Genomic DNA, 17,288 nt, shown 5'->3' on the forward strand with positions numbered 1-17,288 from the left:
TCTTTATTCGTTAAACCGACGGAGGAACTGTTTCACCGGTTTGTATTTAGGATCCACATTAAGGGTGTGCTCAGCGAGTTGCCTCGGTACACCTGGCATGTCAGAGGGCTTCCATGCAAAAATGTCCCGATTCTCACGGATGAACTCGATGAGCGCGCTTTCCTATTTCGGATCCAAATTAGCACTGATGCTGAACTGCTTGGACGAATTGCCAGGTACAAAGTCAACAAGCTTAGTTTCTGGTGCCGATTTGAACTTCAGGGCCGGATCATGCTCTGTAGTTGGCTTCTTTAATGGAGTCATGTCCTCCGGATCAACATTGTCCTTATAATACTTCATCTCCTCGGTGGCACAAACTGACTCTGCATAGGCCGCATCACCTTCCTCGCACTCCAAAGCAATGTTGCGGCTTCCGTGAACCGTTATTGTCCCCTTGTGACCCGGCATCTTGAGCTGCAAATACACATAACAGGGTCGTGCCATAAACTTGGCGTAGGCCGGTCGCCCAAGTAGGGCATGATATGGACTTTGGATTTTCACCACTTCAAACATCAATGTCTCCAACCTGGAATCATGATCATCCCCAAAGGCCACTTCCAGAGCTATCTTACCAACAGGATACGCTGATCTGCCAGGTACTACACCGTGGAACGCCGTATTAGATGGTTTAAGATTTTTATCTGTCAGTCCCATACGACGGAAGGTTTAATAGTACAAGATATTAATGCTGCTACCTCCATCCATGAGCACCTTGGTGAACTTGTAACCTCCCACTTGAGGCGCCACCACCAGAGCCAACTGACCCGGATTATCGACCTGGGGAGGGTGATCCTCTCTGCTCCATATGATTGTCTGTTCAGACTAACGTAGATAACGGGGTATGGCCGGTTTAACAGAGTTGACCGCCCGCCTCTGAACCTTCCGGTCTCGCTTGTCCAAGCTAGTGGTGAAGACATGGTACTGCCCACTACTCAACTGCTTTGGGTTGCTCTGGTAACCTGACTGTTGCTGCCGTTGGTTGTAACCACCCTGGTTGTTCTGACTATTTTGACCATTATGTCCGCCCGGATTACCATTAAATCCTGAACCGGAACTTCCTCCACCGTAACCCGGCCCGGATCCTGATCCACCGCCAGATTCGTGATCATACCGGAAATTATTAGAATTCTTGAACTCATGCATAATAAAGCAATCCTTCCAAAGGTGGTTTGCTGGCGCCTCCTTCGTCCCATGTCTTGGACATGGCTGGCTTAGCATATAGTTTAGGCAGTCTGGGTTAGGGTTGGGTGCCCCATTACGATTTTTCGGTTTACCCTTGCGTCGCTGGCCATTGTCCCGTGCGTTGGTATTAGCCACAAAGTCCATGTTACCATCCGCTTTACGCTTGCCTCCACCACCATTGCCTGCCCAGTGATGCTGCTGACCTTTGGAGTTGATGTTCCTCTTTCCCTTCCCTGTCTTGTCATCATCAGATTCGGGATCCTTGGTACTATCAGAATCAGCATATTTCACCAAAGCGGCCATGAGGGTCCCCATGTCAGTGACGCTTCATCCATCCCAACTTCAGCTTCAGGGGCCCAAACCGGCAGTTGCCTTCTAGGGTTAATACTGCGGTGTCAGCGTTGATGCGGTCTGATGAGTGCAACACTTGTGAAACCCGGCGCACCCAATGAGTCGTTGATTCTCCTTCCTCCTGGACACATGCAGCTAAGTCCACTATCAACATAGGTTGTTTACATGTATCCTTGAAATTGCTGATAAACCGGGCTCGTAATTGGGCCCATGAACTGATAGAATTAGCCGGCAAGCTTTTTAACCAAGTACGGGCCGTTCCTTCAAGCATCATGGTGAAGTATTTCGCACACGCCGCGTCATCCACATCAAGCATCTCCATGGCCATCTCATAGCTCTCCACCCATGTCTCTGGAGGCTGATCCACCGTGTAATTTGGTACCTTGCGTGGGATCTTGAAATCCTTGGGCAGGCGCACATTGCGTAAAGCGGGGATAAGGCAGGGCACCCCCAAAGAACTAGAAGTAACACCAGGTTCGATCGAGATGGTTGGACGAACCGGCGTGAGCTGCCGAGCCTGATGCTGTGTGGCTAACTCGGCCTCCCTGCGCGCTCGGGCCCGGTTCACCACTTCCTGAGCGTTATCAGCACCACCCGTCGGGTTGTTGCCATGGGGTGCTCCACGTCGTTCGTTACTCAACACTGCCGGTTCATCCATATGTCTGCTATAGCTCCGGCTTGGACGGGGGGTCGAGTGGATCTGGTCGCGGCTGTACGAGTATGCTTCCTGTTGGACCAAAGCTGTCCTCAGAAGCTCCTTGACCCATCGCGTCTCTACTGCCTGCGGCGAATCACCTTTAATTGGAATGGCCTCCAGCCGTGCAGCAGCGGCAACGAGATTGTCCATTGGGTTGGAGTAGTGACCCGGAGGTGTTAAAACAGACTGAGGTATAACGGTGTTTTGACGAGGCGGGTCCATCTGACGAGGTTGAACTGGTGCACCGGTCCCGGGAGCTTTCGCCCAGTTTCCCTCCAGCAGATTGCTGGTTCCTACTCCTGGAGTGTTGAAAAGGTCTCTGGCCTAAAAAACCGGAGGCAAACGGGATCGGTACTTCCTCCTCATGACTTCCTGCGACGCACTCTGGTCCAACATGAGCCTGTAGGCTTGTGCGTCTAAAACGGCCCGCTCCGTGGCCATCCTGGTGTCCTCAGCTGCCAGATCTGCCTTGGCCTGGGTGATCTGTTCCTTCACTTTTGCAATCTCGGCGTTGTGAACGCCTTGATCCACCGGATTAACCTCCGCCATAAGCATAGCCAATGCATCAAATAGCTTTGATAGAACTTGAGCCGGCGGGCGCACAGGGCCTCCTGCCCCGGCAGCTGTCGCCGCTGCTGAACCGGAGGTTGTTGCCGCAACGGTCGAAGAATGAAGCGCTGCTTGTGTGCCAGTCATGAATATTCCAACCCGGTTGGGCAAATCAGAGGGGTCCGGAATACTGTCGCCATCGGAACAGCCCCCAATCCGGCCGTCTTGTAGCTGATAAAGAGATTTGGTTTCTCCAGTCGATGACTCGTCATCGGAACAAACGACGGTATCGCCGCGAGATTCCGATCCATACTCATAACTTTCTCCATGGATGACTCCCACGAAGGCACGCTTCATGGCCGGTTTAACCCGGGCGGATCGCGCACGCTGAGCCGTCTCGACGAGGTTGGTGTAGATGTCCGGCTCAGGGCCCGGTTCACTGATCTTGCCAATGAAAACGTGAATGCCACCAAAGGGGACCCGGTACCCGTACTTAATTGAGCCGGCCTCGGGGCCCCACCCTGCGTCGTCAATGTAGAACTTGCCGCGATGACTCTTAGTCATCCAGCCTACAGCGTAGCCCTCGAGTCCTTCAAAGCGGCCCTCCAAGAACCGGAAACCATCATGCGATAGCCCCACGGCGGGCGCCAACTGTTGTGGCTTTGTGACGGTAGATGTCCTAGAGAAAGGACTTAGTTGTGGAGCCATCACGACGGGTTAGCTTGAAGGGGTTAAAGCGGACACATGGACGCAAGAGAGTTTATACTAGTTCGGCCCCTTCGATGAAGGTAAAAGCCTACGTCTAGTTGTGATGGAATTGATGGGGTTTCAATGACTAGGGAGCAAACAAGCTTCGCCTATGTCTCGAGTTGTTGTCGTCTATCTCTGAACCGCCATCGGGTCGTCCCCTTATATACACGGGTGACACCCGTCGGCTCACAGAGTCCTAACACCGGTCGATATTCGTATTCCGGGTTAGTCTCTCCTTATTCCTAACTTACAATACAAGTTTATATACAAATTCCGGTTTATAGCTACAAGTCTTGAACCGGCTACGGGCCTTAGGCCCTCATCTGCCTTCTTGGGCTTTATCACTCTGGAACTACTGATGAAGTTGACCCGGCCCAGATAGGCCGATTTACGCCTAGCAGTAATATCCCCAACATCGGGCTTTTGCATTTTTGTGAATGCGAGATGTGGTCAGTCTAGTGTCACTAACATATGGGCCCACATATCAGATGTGGTCAGTCTAGTGTCACTAACATATGAGCAGAAAATATAACCATGCCCGACCCAGCTGTTCACGGGTATCCATATCCATGGATCCATGGGCAGAAAGGCCCACCATACCCTTGCCCAACCGGGTCGGGTATCCATGGGTACCCGGAACCATGCATAAAATTGCCATTCCTAAGTAGTATTATATGAGTCAGTGTAATACATATGGTGTTGATTTTGAAATTTGATGCTCTCTAATGTTCCTATATTTCCATTGATCAGAAATCTTTGCTATAAGTTTCTCCGAATTAAGCGCTTCCCCATTCTCAGTACACCAGGAGAAACATGTAATAGTTTTCATGATTGTTCACGTGCCCTCTGGAATCTGTTATTCCTTTCATGATTGCTCATGTTATTATTATATCTTATATTAAAGGATACTGTTCTTTTAACATGTTTATTATTTCTTGTAGCCGCTAGCCTTGTCCTCCTCGAGGAGGAGGAGCAGGAGGGGTGCACCCAACATTAGGAGAGGAGAGGAGAGGGAGATCCATGGCAGCCGATGGCCAGATCCGCGCCGGGACCAGGCCTGCTCGTCAAGGAGATCCATGCCATGGACCAGTAGCTCAAGCAGTCTTCTTTTCTTCCTGCCCATCACCATCTGCAAGTCGTCATCCTCAAGGCCTCCACCATCTGCAGGTCTTCTTCTTCCATTCCATTCTCTGCTCTATTCTTCTCTGCTGCAGTATCTACAGTGGATGCAAATACCTGATTGTATATGGATGGATGGATTGCGGGGTCTACAATGCACCACCTTGATTTGTTGATTCTGTCTGGAGCAGCAGCAGCATCAATAGCTCCTTCCTTCCATGTAGATGGAGGGCATGACCTGCACAAGGAGCTCCAAGGAGACAAAGGTATCTGCTCCCTCGCTGTACATGTTCGTGGGTTCCCTGTGATGATGAAACCACTGATTGGATGTCCTAATTAGATACAATGCATTCCATTGAACCATGGGGACAACATGAGTAAATTTTGATGTTTTACTGTATAGCTTTTGTGGGGTAATATATGTACAGTGAGTGGAGGACAACATGAGTAAACCGTGGGAACAATATATGTGGGACAACGAAGGTTGTGGGGTAATGCTTTTGTGAATCAGCTTGCTATTTGTATCCAAACTGAGTAAACTTTGATGTGGTTACTGCAAAAGCTCTTGTTTTATATCTAGTTGTACTAGGTTTTTTTCATGAAATGTACAATAAGTGGCTTGGGATCCCTCACATGAATCTGTACCAACCATGTTTGATCCGACGACCCAATATCATTTTTTTCTATTCTTCTACCACAAGCCGAAATTCTACTCTAGTTGCTCCCTATTAATTCTCAGACCAATGATAAGATGATGAAATTTCTTACCGCCTTCAAGGTCAACTGTGCTGCCATATTTCTTGCTAGAAAATCTTATTTTTTTAGGCATATAAATTGGCCTGTGCATTTGGCAGATATAGTAGTGTTTGTACAAACAGATTGAGCACAAACATTATTTGTTAAGAGGGCCCTGCATTTATATTTTGGCTGCCTTTTGCTCCTTCATTTTTGTGTGTTTGAAAATCAATACAACTGACATGCTTTACTTCTTCCACGTGCAGTGATTGCTAAAAATGGTAGGGATGAGATCCACCGCCAAGAATGATGCATAGCTTAACTGCTGTCGTAGTCGATTTCCAACAGGGAATACCTTTCTATACTCCAACCTTCACAGTTCTCGTTGATTCATCTTGCTAGCAACTGAGTAGCTTTTTTGCATACTTCTGTCAATAGCTCAATGCCACCAAATGTTTTTTTGCCATTCTTCTCTATTATACAACATCTGTTATACATCCTACAGTGCCGAGCTCCTCATACACTAACCATTGTACAAACATATCATGATTGGTAGGAAATTTTTGAACCTGTAGTATGTCACCTTATTTTCCACATGGGCAATAGACGCCGTCATACTGTACTGTAATAGTGTCTTACTGGGTTTCAATTTGTTTTTCTTTGTACAATGCTTGCAATGGAAATGTTGAACGATCAAGCCTCCTCTACTCTGTTCTGCTGTATGATTACAATTGCATTAGTACTATTGGTTCTGTTAATCAGTGCCTACATGTTAGATCGGCTTGATTTTGAGATGCAGCGAGACTCTGATGTTTCTGAATTCTGATGTGAAGGCATGTGTGCATCAGTACAACTTTGCATGCATATTTTATTGACTAGATATATACATGTTGACTGTCTCTTCCTCTAGTTTTCTGATGTGCATGTTTATTTGGATCCACTGAACCTTTGCATGTAGTAATAGTTCTATGATATACATGCAACCTAATGGAACTTTCATGCTCTACCATTGACCTACCATGAATATATATTACTACAACAGCCTGTTACTATTACTACATGCCATCTTTTTATTTTCAGTAGTGATTTTGATGCAACCTGATGGAACTTTCATGCTCTGCTGGTGAGAATAAGATGTTATAGTCTAGATATATGATGCAAAGTATCTTGTATTTACACACTTGTATCAAACTGCAGCAACCACACGGGTGAGTTGAGGCAGGGGATAGAGAGGTTGAGCCGCCCGGGTGCTGATTGTGTACAGCGGCGCTCTTTCCAGCATCGACCCGACCAAACCAGTGATGCAAGGCTTCTGCTGTTGCTGCTGCATGTCTTCATCAACTTAGTTGTTCCACAGGGAGAAATATAAATCCTTCACTTGTTCACTTTGTAATCTGCAGATTACTTCTTCCATTAATCACCTAGTGCTCCTGTTAGTGAGATTCATCTAGTATTTTTTTGCAAAGCATGCAATGGTTTGGAGTAGTTGATCATGGCCTGATGGAACCTCTAGCTGAACAATAAGATAGGTTAGTTAGTGTAGTAGAGGAAGAAAGATGATATATTTATTATTTTCTTCTGATGCTTCTATATACACATGTATGTATGTTTAGTTATTCGACATGCTTCTGAAATTGGCTGTGGTTTTAGACCAAAACACTATGCTTGTTCAAAGAGTGTCCATGTTGTGTGATATATGATGTTGCTCTGTTGTGCATCTCTCTTTTCTTGTGTGCTGCATCATTGTAGATATGATTGATAGAGTAAATGATTTTAGTTCTGGTTGTGTCAAATCTTTACTATGTACCATGCTTAGTGTTTATTGAACTGAGGCATTGGGCATTGGAATTTAGGCATTTATGTATAATTTTAGTTCTGGATGTGTCCAATGCAAACATTACTGTCAACCGTCAAGTTGATTCTAAAATGTCTTGTTAAGTTCATTTCAAATAGTTATTTCTGGATTTAGTACCAATTTATTGTTGACCTGGCCTATGCTCTGTACCTTGCTTTGTACCAATTTATGGCATTATTCTGTTATTTAGTGTTAAATATGCTATTAGATTGACTTTTATTTTGTTACTAAACATTTTGTTCTATAACGTGCAGATGTTGGCCTTTCATGTTTCTTTGCGAATATCAGGACAAAGAAGTCAGAGGAAGCATAGTTCTAGCTCATTGGAGCTAATTCTGAGAGTAATATGATGTAGTAGAACTTGGCTCATGTGATTGTACACTTGTAGAGCTTGTTATCTGATTGTAATCTTGATGCTGATCACATTTTTATGTGTGTTATATGATGTAGCACTTTGATGGTTGATAAGATTTGAAGTATTTCGTGTATTTTTGTGTGCCAATTTAAATACTATGTATTTATTTATGTTGAATTAAAAAAATTGAAGAATATGGCCCTGACAGCTAGGACCTAGTACCAGTACCTAACAATGCGGACCCACTTGACTAGTGAACCCATTTTATATAAAAGAATTGAAATTGTTGAGACAAAAAGGCCACGGCCCAAAAATAAAAAGGCTGTAATGTTGGGCTTGGCCCATGAAGTCGACCAAAAATTGACAGGAAAAATATATAGAAAGGCTGAATTGTTGGGCTCAGCCCATGTAAAACACCGAATCGGACCGGGCTGGATCTTATCAACGACCTTTTCATTTGGTCGCAATTTTGCCATGTTAGCTTGCCACGTCGGATCCGATGTGGCCTAGGCACACATCTAGCGACCAAAACAGAATGTCATAGAATCAATGACCTTTTGTTTTGGTCGTTGCCTTCCACGACCTTCTCACAGAGAAGGTCATTAATTTCAGTTTACGGCCGCCAGCTTTTGACCATCTGCAAAGGTGACCGGCTTCTATTTGTGTGTTTATTGTTTCATCAGTAGTCCTCTATTATCATAATCACACTTAATATCTTTGGAACAGGGACGCTCAGCTCTATTTTACTGGAACTGCACAAAATGATCGAAATGTTGCATGCTCCAGATAGCTACTTTTTTCCCAACATGCCTTGTTGATTTAGACAGAGATGGGGGGACGTTGCTGCAAATGAAAGCATAGATCAATTTTAATTTAACACCTTCTCACAACTTTGTCTTCAGTTGTGATGTAAATATTAGCTCTGATATGCTAATCATTGAGATGCATTAGCAAGGAAGTTAGCTTTTTATTATTTCCGAAAGAGCATCGATGGCAAGACACACGAAACAAAAGCTGAAAGCTCAGAGCACTGTACAATTTCATGTCGCTGGAAAATTATTTTTATAGTACGCCAATTATGTAAACAAAATACTGGAAACTTGATAGCATTGCCAGAAGCCTCTTCAGCATCCGGGTCCATGTGCCATGCACAAAATTATACTCCTCCGTTCCTAAATATTTGTCTTTTTACAAATTTCAAATGGGCATATTTTAGAGTGTAGATTCACTCATTTTGCTCCGTATGTAGTCACTCGTTGAAATCTCTAGAAAGACAAATACTCCGGAGTATATTTAAGAACCGAGGGAGTAGTGCACAACCGCATGGGTGACTTAGCCCGGTCGTTGCGCTGCATTAATAGTGAGTAATGAGCAGTCAAATCATAAGCCCCACCTTTCCCACTGTAAGTTGCTCAGAAGAAGCAACCATCAATACGCTCTTCTTTGAATCCGCTCATACTACTCCATCCGTCACTGTTTATAGAGTGTGCTTCAAAAAAAATCTCTGGGACCAAGGAGACTAGCGATCAGCCTGAAAAATAGCATTGGTAGTTATAGCACAACGTCTATTACTAGAGGAAATAATGCATAGACACATGCATGCAGTGCTTCCACCCCGGGTACACACATGCATGCACTTACTCCCTCATCGAGAGAAAATTGTGGACTTGATTGCAATTATCACGCCCTAATTAATTGAGCATTAAAATAAACGCGTCTAAAGTCTCTCTGGTGGTGGAAATGCATTGAGAGAAATGCATCAGAATGAAGCGTGCCCTGTAAACTGTGATGGAGAGAAGAGTAGTATGAAGGTGCAAAACCAAGTACACGTATGGCCAGTCGGTCAACACACCTCCTCTTGGCATATCACTGACATGTGGGACCGGAGTGTGAGCAAACTGACCTCAATTGATGGCAAAATGGCCTACCCGCCGTTCCTTGAGAGAGACGAGGAGCGAGAACACACAGACGGGCTCGCACGGAGGCCAAGATATATTCGAGCTTGGTTGATCGATATCATCATTACATGTTCGATAATTTTTAATACTATACTATTGGGCTACCGTTTTCCGCCCTTCTCCCGAATAAATATGTATTTTATCAAAGATTAAAATAAAATAAGAGTACAGACACTCCAGCATGCGGTTCTAGTAATAGTACTACTAAACCTTGCGCTTGGCTCTTCGCCTCTTCGTGAAGTCGAACAATGATGGTACTCCGCATGTTGGGTACTACAGTGTATGCCTCTGGCAATCTGACACTGAATGAACTGATGCATGTCCACCGCATGGGCGAGGGTAGGTTGCATTAGTCAAAAGGCGTATGCGAGCTTCACCTTGTCCTGGAAGCCTCTCCTCGTTCTGTGAGTTGACGAGACACACCAAAAAGTAGTGCTAGTCCATACTCCCTCCTTTCCGGTTAATATGGCTTAATCTTTTTTGCGGGTAAATGAGAGAGCTTTATTCATATATAAGCATTCTTAGGACGACCAGCCAAGAGACTAGTCACTAGGAAGCGAGGTACCCCGCAAAAAAGAAGAAGGAAGCGAGGTGTTTCATCAAGCCAGCTCTCGGCCACATTCAAAGTGCAGCAAGCACGATTCGCACAAAGATGTGCCGCAAGGTTTGCTGACCTGTTTACATGCTGAATAACAAAAAAGAGGAAATATTACTGAGCGCTCCTATTTGTAACAGGATATGAGCCAGAATTAAGCGAGAATTGTGGCAAGTGTTCCATGCAATTAACTTCCATTATCACATGCGAGAACCCTCGAAGAGAAGCAAATGTGTTGAAGATTGCTTTATCACATTTTTAAAATATAATAAGAGTGCAGACGCTCCTCCATCCGGTTCCTAGTAGTATAGTACATACCTCTATAGTAGTAGTACTAGTAATAGTAAACTTTGCGCTTGGCTGTTCGCCTCTTCGTAGTATAGTACATACCTCTATAGTAGTAGTACTAGTACTAGTAAACTTTGCGCTTGGCTGTTCGCCTCTCTGGGAAGTCAAACAATAATAGTACTAGTATAGTGTATGCTTCTGGCAATCTAACACCGAATTAACTGTTGCACATCCACCGCCTGAGCGACGGAGAGCTTGCATTAGTCAAAAGCTTCTCCTTGTCTCGCGAGCCACCGCTCGCAAGCTTCTCCCGTCCTGCAAGCTTCTCCTCATTCGGCAAGTTGACGGGACACAGCAAAGTAATGCTAGTCCATACTGCCTCCTTTCCGGTTAATATGGCTTAATTTCAAACGAGATAAATACACTGTCTGTCACTGTTTATACGATCATTAGCTGACCCTCGCTGAGTATGTGTGTGCATGCATGTGTAGGTTGAGCACTTGAGCGTGACCGTGTGTGTTCCGTCGTGTGCTTGGACATGCATGCATTAGGGCGTCGCGCGCGTTTTTGCGTCCATGTGTACGTGTGACTGTTGCATGCATACACGAGGTTGTAGTCCCTCACATTCACATGTTCATAAGTCAATGCTTTGACAAAATGTTGCATGCAAGGTTTAATCATTCGCTATTCACGCATGCATTCCCAATATTAATACGTTGGTAAAGACAATTTCTTGAGGAAAACAAGCCCATGAATTGAGTACAAAGGGGACCAATAAGTCAGGACGGAGGGAGTACCAATAGTGAACTGGAAGGAGGGAGTAGGTACTAGTAGTACAGTACTATGTAACAACGTGCAGTAAAATTCCTCTATGTGCATCATTTCTACGTGTCATGCAAGAAAATAGAGATAAGTACAAGTGAGACTCGGGAACGGTCATACACGTAGGGGGAGTACGTGTAGGGGCCACTGAGGAGCAGTCAAATCACACAGTAAGTTAGTCTGAAGAAGCAACCAACATTTCACTCTTCAATGACATGTACGCAATATAAAATGGTTGATATGGAGAGAAAAAGAAAAGCACTATATATACACTAGCAGGAGCCTAAGCTACAAGCCTCTTTGCTTGGGTTGCTCTCTTCACAAGCATAGAACGACGATGGCCACACCTCTGGTCACATATCCGGCCTGATCCCGCTGCTGGGGGAAGGGAACAATGTTCTAGTAGACGCGGTCGACATCGGCGAGGGAGAAAACCCACAGTCGGTGCGTCCCAACCGCCCTTCTAGATACAACCCGATGTCCCAGGTAGTAGTACATCTTCCTTTTGGAGCTGGCTTGCTCCACTGCCGCAGCTCCCCACGTAGCTCCATCTCCATGTCGATCTTTCTCTACTTCTACCGGCTTCTATTTGTGATGAGTTTATGTCTCACGAACTAGTGCCAGTACTATCTTATATTTACTAATCGGAGGCACCAAACGAGGCTTCACGTTAATTCTCGAGACAAAAGAATAATATCCATTGGATTTATTTATGATTGATCGATGGCCGTGAGATTATGGTTTCACGTGCGTGAGGTGGAATCCTACTCCCCTCCTCACGTAAAAGAGATGGACTCCTCTACCCATGCTCGCATAAAAGGAAAACGTCACCTCCTGCATCAAATTTATTCGCGGCCGTCTTCTGGTGCTCATGAGCCTCCACGAGCAGCAAGATTGAAGTCGCCAAATACTGGATCATAGGCATGTAATTGGATCTGACTGCAGCGGCACCCCACAGGACGTAAAGCAAGGAGTTAAAGCTGGCTTCGATTCCAGGTGGACAACCCAGCAGCGGCAAGGTTTGAGGACGGCCATCGTATTTGATGCATAGTGAATCTGGTATAAGGATCTAATATGGACTCTGCAGTTGTAATATTTTCTACAAACAGACATCTATACATCTTCCTTTTGTCAATTCATTCATTTTCTCTATGTGATGATGTGTATGATTGTAGACTCTTATAATTTTAACTGTTCCATCAGATTTGTTCCCATCAATCTCCCGTCCTCTCTCATGTCTTCACGCAATAGTCCAATCTAAAACAATCCATGCGGCTTCTTCCCGACCTCCTTCGTCTGCTGCCTTTGAATCTCCACAGACCGAACCATGCAGGTTGTCCATCGGTAACCCTAAGTGGCACCATGGCATTGCGAGCATGCGACAGGCTAACCCAACATAAGGTGCAGCCCGGTAGTAGCTGCAACTGGTGCCTCGGCAATAGCAAGCCCCACGTCTTGGATTGGATGGCTCTGTAACACTACGTGGCTGGAAATTACATCGGCAAGGGTAATCAGCAGATGTATTTTTATGACATGAGAATCATAATCACCAGATGTTTTTCATCGTCCTAATAAAAACGAAAGGTATATTCAGCTCTTCTTCATTGTTTTCTCTTTTTTCTGTAGATAAATTTATTGACGCTAATTAGCATCGTTTGTCAAACCGTAGTAGATGGGTGGATGTACATCAAATAAGACACACAATCACCGATGCATGGATCCGGCCTCTGGCACCAGCATCAATCTCTGCGGTTTTTATGAATACATGTGTGTCATCCTCTTGAGCAACATGGCCGTGGAGTTCAAGGAGAGATAAACCTATAGCTGCATCAGCACGTCCCTACCCCTTGGTGGCGCAGTTGGATTGCAGGCTTCGCAGGCCAGAAGGGTGGAGGGTGCAGCACGGTGGCAGCCTGCCACCGGCAGGGAGGTCCCTTTGACGCTCTTACACGGATAACATATGCAACGGCAGCTGCAAGGTGTCTTTGTGGATCAAGGTTAAAAAGGTGCATTCAGAGCTATAAAAATGCTTAATTATTAGTTGAGCTATTGGCGAGCTAAATTAGCATCTTTCAATAACTATTTATGAAGAATTCCATCATGCTGTCAGAAAGGGGAGAAAGTACATTGGAGCGTGATTGCCTGACTATTGGATCTGCAGATTGAACCAATTTCGTTATGCAAGATGCAAGAACATGCTCCCACATGCGACTTGGCTCGGCAGTCAGTTCCTATATATGCAGTTTGCTTAAAATCAAGTATTAGTATGATGGGTGCACCATGAGCAATCTGATTTTCCTTATGTGTAGTGCTAAAAGCTTCTTTCTCTGTTTCGCAAAAAAAGCTTCTTTCTCTAAAGTGTTAAGGAATATTTTGTCTATATTACTTCCCGTAGAAACTTCTCAGTTTGTATGGAGGATGTCAAAAATCTAAAAGGAAAAAGGGGCCTTCCTAGAAATCAATATATTATTCATTTTCTTTTGTTTAATATGTTATGGTACTATGGATCATTGGTCATTGAAATATTGTGGTATACCATTATATATATAGAGGAGTGTCCAAAATAAGGCAATAGTGATATACTGCGAATTGATGCCAGTCAATGAATCTGAATACATTACACACTTTTTTCAAAAAGAAGTCAGCAATATTATTTATTGTTTATATTGTCTGGATATCGTGTAACTTAATTTTTAATTAGAGAAAATAGTCATGGTGGAATGTCTATTAGAATTTTCGCATTCCCTTTTGAATGTATGCTTTGAAAAACAAAAAGATATGCAGTACATCTGATAGGCCCAAGGCTTGATGATATTTGATGGTAATTTGATGGATACAATAATGGTATGTCCATTGTATTAATTGATGTGTATTTTGAGGATAAGTGCAATAAGTGTATTTTTAAAATATTCTCCTATTTTGCTTTCACTAAGACTCCAGGTTGTCTTAACCATTTCAGTGATTGACAAATACAATGGCCCAGTGTCTGTTTCTTTAAGAGGGAAGTTTCATAATAAATCATGCTCGATTTACAAGTTGCTCACATAAGCACAGTGATTTTGGTTCACACCATTTGTTATTTGAAAATTTCGTATTATAAGTAACATATATTCTCTGATAGCATATGTAAGCAGTGTCATATAATCGGGTGACACTATAGAAATTGGTGGAACCAATTTCTTGACTGTTTTCATTAAAGAATTTGTTTATATTACTAAATTTAGGCATTCTTGCGTGAAGTTGCGGTGCTACTAATATTATACGGTAAAGACTACATCAATTTTGAACCTTGGGTCAATTCTTTTATATAGACTTACTTTGTACATGTTGTGTATTTATTTATTTTTAACTTTTGGTACTCTGTTACATATTAGTTTATCCATCCCAAAATAAGTGTGACTGATTTAGTAAAAAGTTGTACTAAATCAGCGACACTTATTTTAGGATGGAAGGGGTATTTATTTATAAAAATATGCAGCACAGTCCTGTTTTTTTCCTCTAAAAGAGAAGCGGTGGTATTGCCAATATTCAACTATTATATCGTGACTCCCTGAGTTTAGCATCCTCAAGCTTCAATGCCTATGTTGATCAAACTATTTCATGATATATTTGAATTTGATGGACCATATAAAACTCTACTTTATAACATAATTTTAGGTCTGTAGTGTACTATTCTAATGTCTAATAACTACACCTCCCTAAATGCATAAAATTCCTCGTCCTCCTACTTTATTTAGTTGTACTTTCAAACACATAATAGGGACCAAAAATGACATTTCAAACTCAACACATTATATTCAAATTCCTTTGACAATTTAACATGTCAACAAAGTTTGTATTTGAATTTTAAATTTGCTAGGCCGTGCAGCTACACGGGTTGACGACTAGTTATTCTAATCACACTTCTTCAATATCTTTGCCACCAGGGATGCTAAGCTCGATTTTAGTGGAACTGCACAAAAGCATCGTATGATCTGAGGGTGCCAGCCGTCTTTCCTTTGACAGGTTCTACCTAGCCAGGAAATTAAATCCTATTTAGGGTTTAAGTCGTAGTGACCCCATCAGTAGTTTTTCTTTTGTACACGCTCTCACAACTTTTGTCTTTAGTTGTGAAGTAAAAATTGGTTATGATCTGTGAACCATTGAGATGCATCAGCATGCGTGTTAGTTTTTCCTTTGTATTTGATGGAATGTTGTAATGGGGCAACCTTGGAGTAGGAATGAAAATGGAGTGGCAAGTTTCCGTTTCCGGAGAAAAATTGGAAATGGAGGGAAACCAACGTTTCGTTTCGTTGGATCGCGCCATCGAGCAAAACCAACGTTTAAATCACATTTGTCGTGTTTGTGTCTCGCCCTCCTCCACGGCTCCACCCCACATGGTCGCTCGGCATGCCACTCACCGTAAATCGAGTATATGATAACTTTCCCGCCTACTTCTCGATGGATCGCGCCATGGAGTACTAGCACTACTGGAGGAGATTGACGAGTTGGGGGAGGACAACTAGCTGTAGCACAGACTCCCAAGAACTTTTTACATGCATGTTGTGGCCGGCTATTGCGACCTTTGAACGTGGAGCAGTCGCGTGCACCGGGAAGCGGCACGGGCGACGCTCTCTCGGCTGGCGCGCCGCTTTAATGCCGGCGCCAGTGCGAGGTCGTGTTCGCTTTGGCCGGGCAAGAATACGGCACTGACCGTTTCGGGCGGGAAGCACGCGCGGGTGATGAAGAGGGTTCGGGTTGGTCAGGAGCGGGCGTGGCAGCGGTCCGGACACCCGCAAACAAGAGATGTTGTACGTTAATATTGTTGCATATATAATTAACAACGTAAATAATGTGCCAGTTGGACAAATATGATTGGAGATGGAGATGGAATTTTACATAAACATAGATATGCAAGTCTATGTCTATGTGTGTGTGTGTGCGACGACTCTCGCGACCTGAAAGCGGGGGCGTGTTTTCGATCGAGTTTTCTTTCTTGGTTAGTTTTCGTTTCTTTTTTCCGGGAACGCGCGTATTCTATTTAAAACCACTGCTATGGTGAGATTTTTTTACTCCATCATATATATAGCCTCTTGTTTGATAGGGTTTCTCGCGTCTCGCTCTCTCACCCTCTCAATATCAAAACAAGATGACAATGTCCACTCTATCTCTCTCCTCACCGGTGGTCACAGATCCGGCCGAATCCCGTCCGCTGTGGGAGGTGAGGAGGTGCAGCCTTGACATTGTCGCCGTCGGCGATGGAGGAAGCCGATGCGCACCGTCCTCTCGGAGCCGGCGCTGGCGCGGACGAAGGTCCTCCGCGCCCTTGTTCGCTGTCATCGTGTGGGTAGATCTCGCCCGCCCACCTAAGTGACATCTCACCCACCTGAGGTATAACTTCTTATACTGGTCCAGCTCCCCAGGTCCTTGCATGCGGGGTTTCTTCTATGCAACTACTCCCCAGCTCCTCATTTATAGTAGCTAGGGTTCGTCGGCTGGTCCAACATCACCTACTATTATAGAGGAAATGCCACTTGAAAAGTTGTCCTGATTTATGCCTCAGTGAAGGTATACATGTTGTTTCGACAAAAAGTACATGGTGGTTGTGTGGTCATTGTCCATATGCTCATATTGTTGCTGCTAATCTAATACTATCACTGGTTAAATGAAGAAATGCTTTTTTTCTCAGGTATACTGGTTTAGTTCCCATCAAGATAATCATGATGCTTCTGTTTGTTTGTGTACTTTTCATTAATTCTTATTGACAATTCAGATGTCGTTGTTAATCTTGTACCACTGCCAAAACAAAGTAACAACACTATATCCCTTGTTTATATTTTTGCAAACAGCGATGCGTATCTCCATACCCGGGCATGTCTTCCTCAATTTTAATGGAACTGCACAAAATTGGATGGCCATTTTTTTCGCCTCACTGTCCTCTGCCACGTGGTTCTTCCTTCCTCGAGCTTGATTAATGAGAAGAAACAAACCACAATGAGGATTTGTCGAACTTC

Source organism: Triticum dicoccoides, chromosome 7A (genome assembly GCF_002162155.2).
Source record: "Triticum dicoccoides isolate Atlit2015 ecotype Zavitan chromosome 7A, WEW_v2.0, whole genome shotgun sequence".
NCBI classification, from domain to species: domain Eukaryota; kingdom Viridiplantae; phylum Streptophyta; class Magnoliopsida; order Poales; family Poaceae; genus Triticum; species Triticum dicoccoides.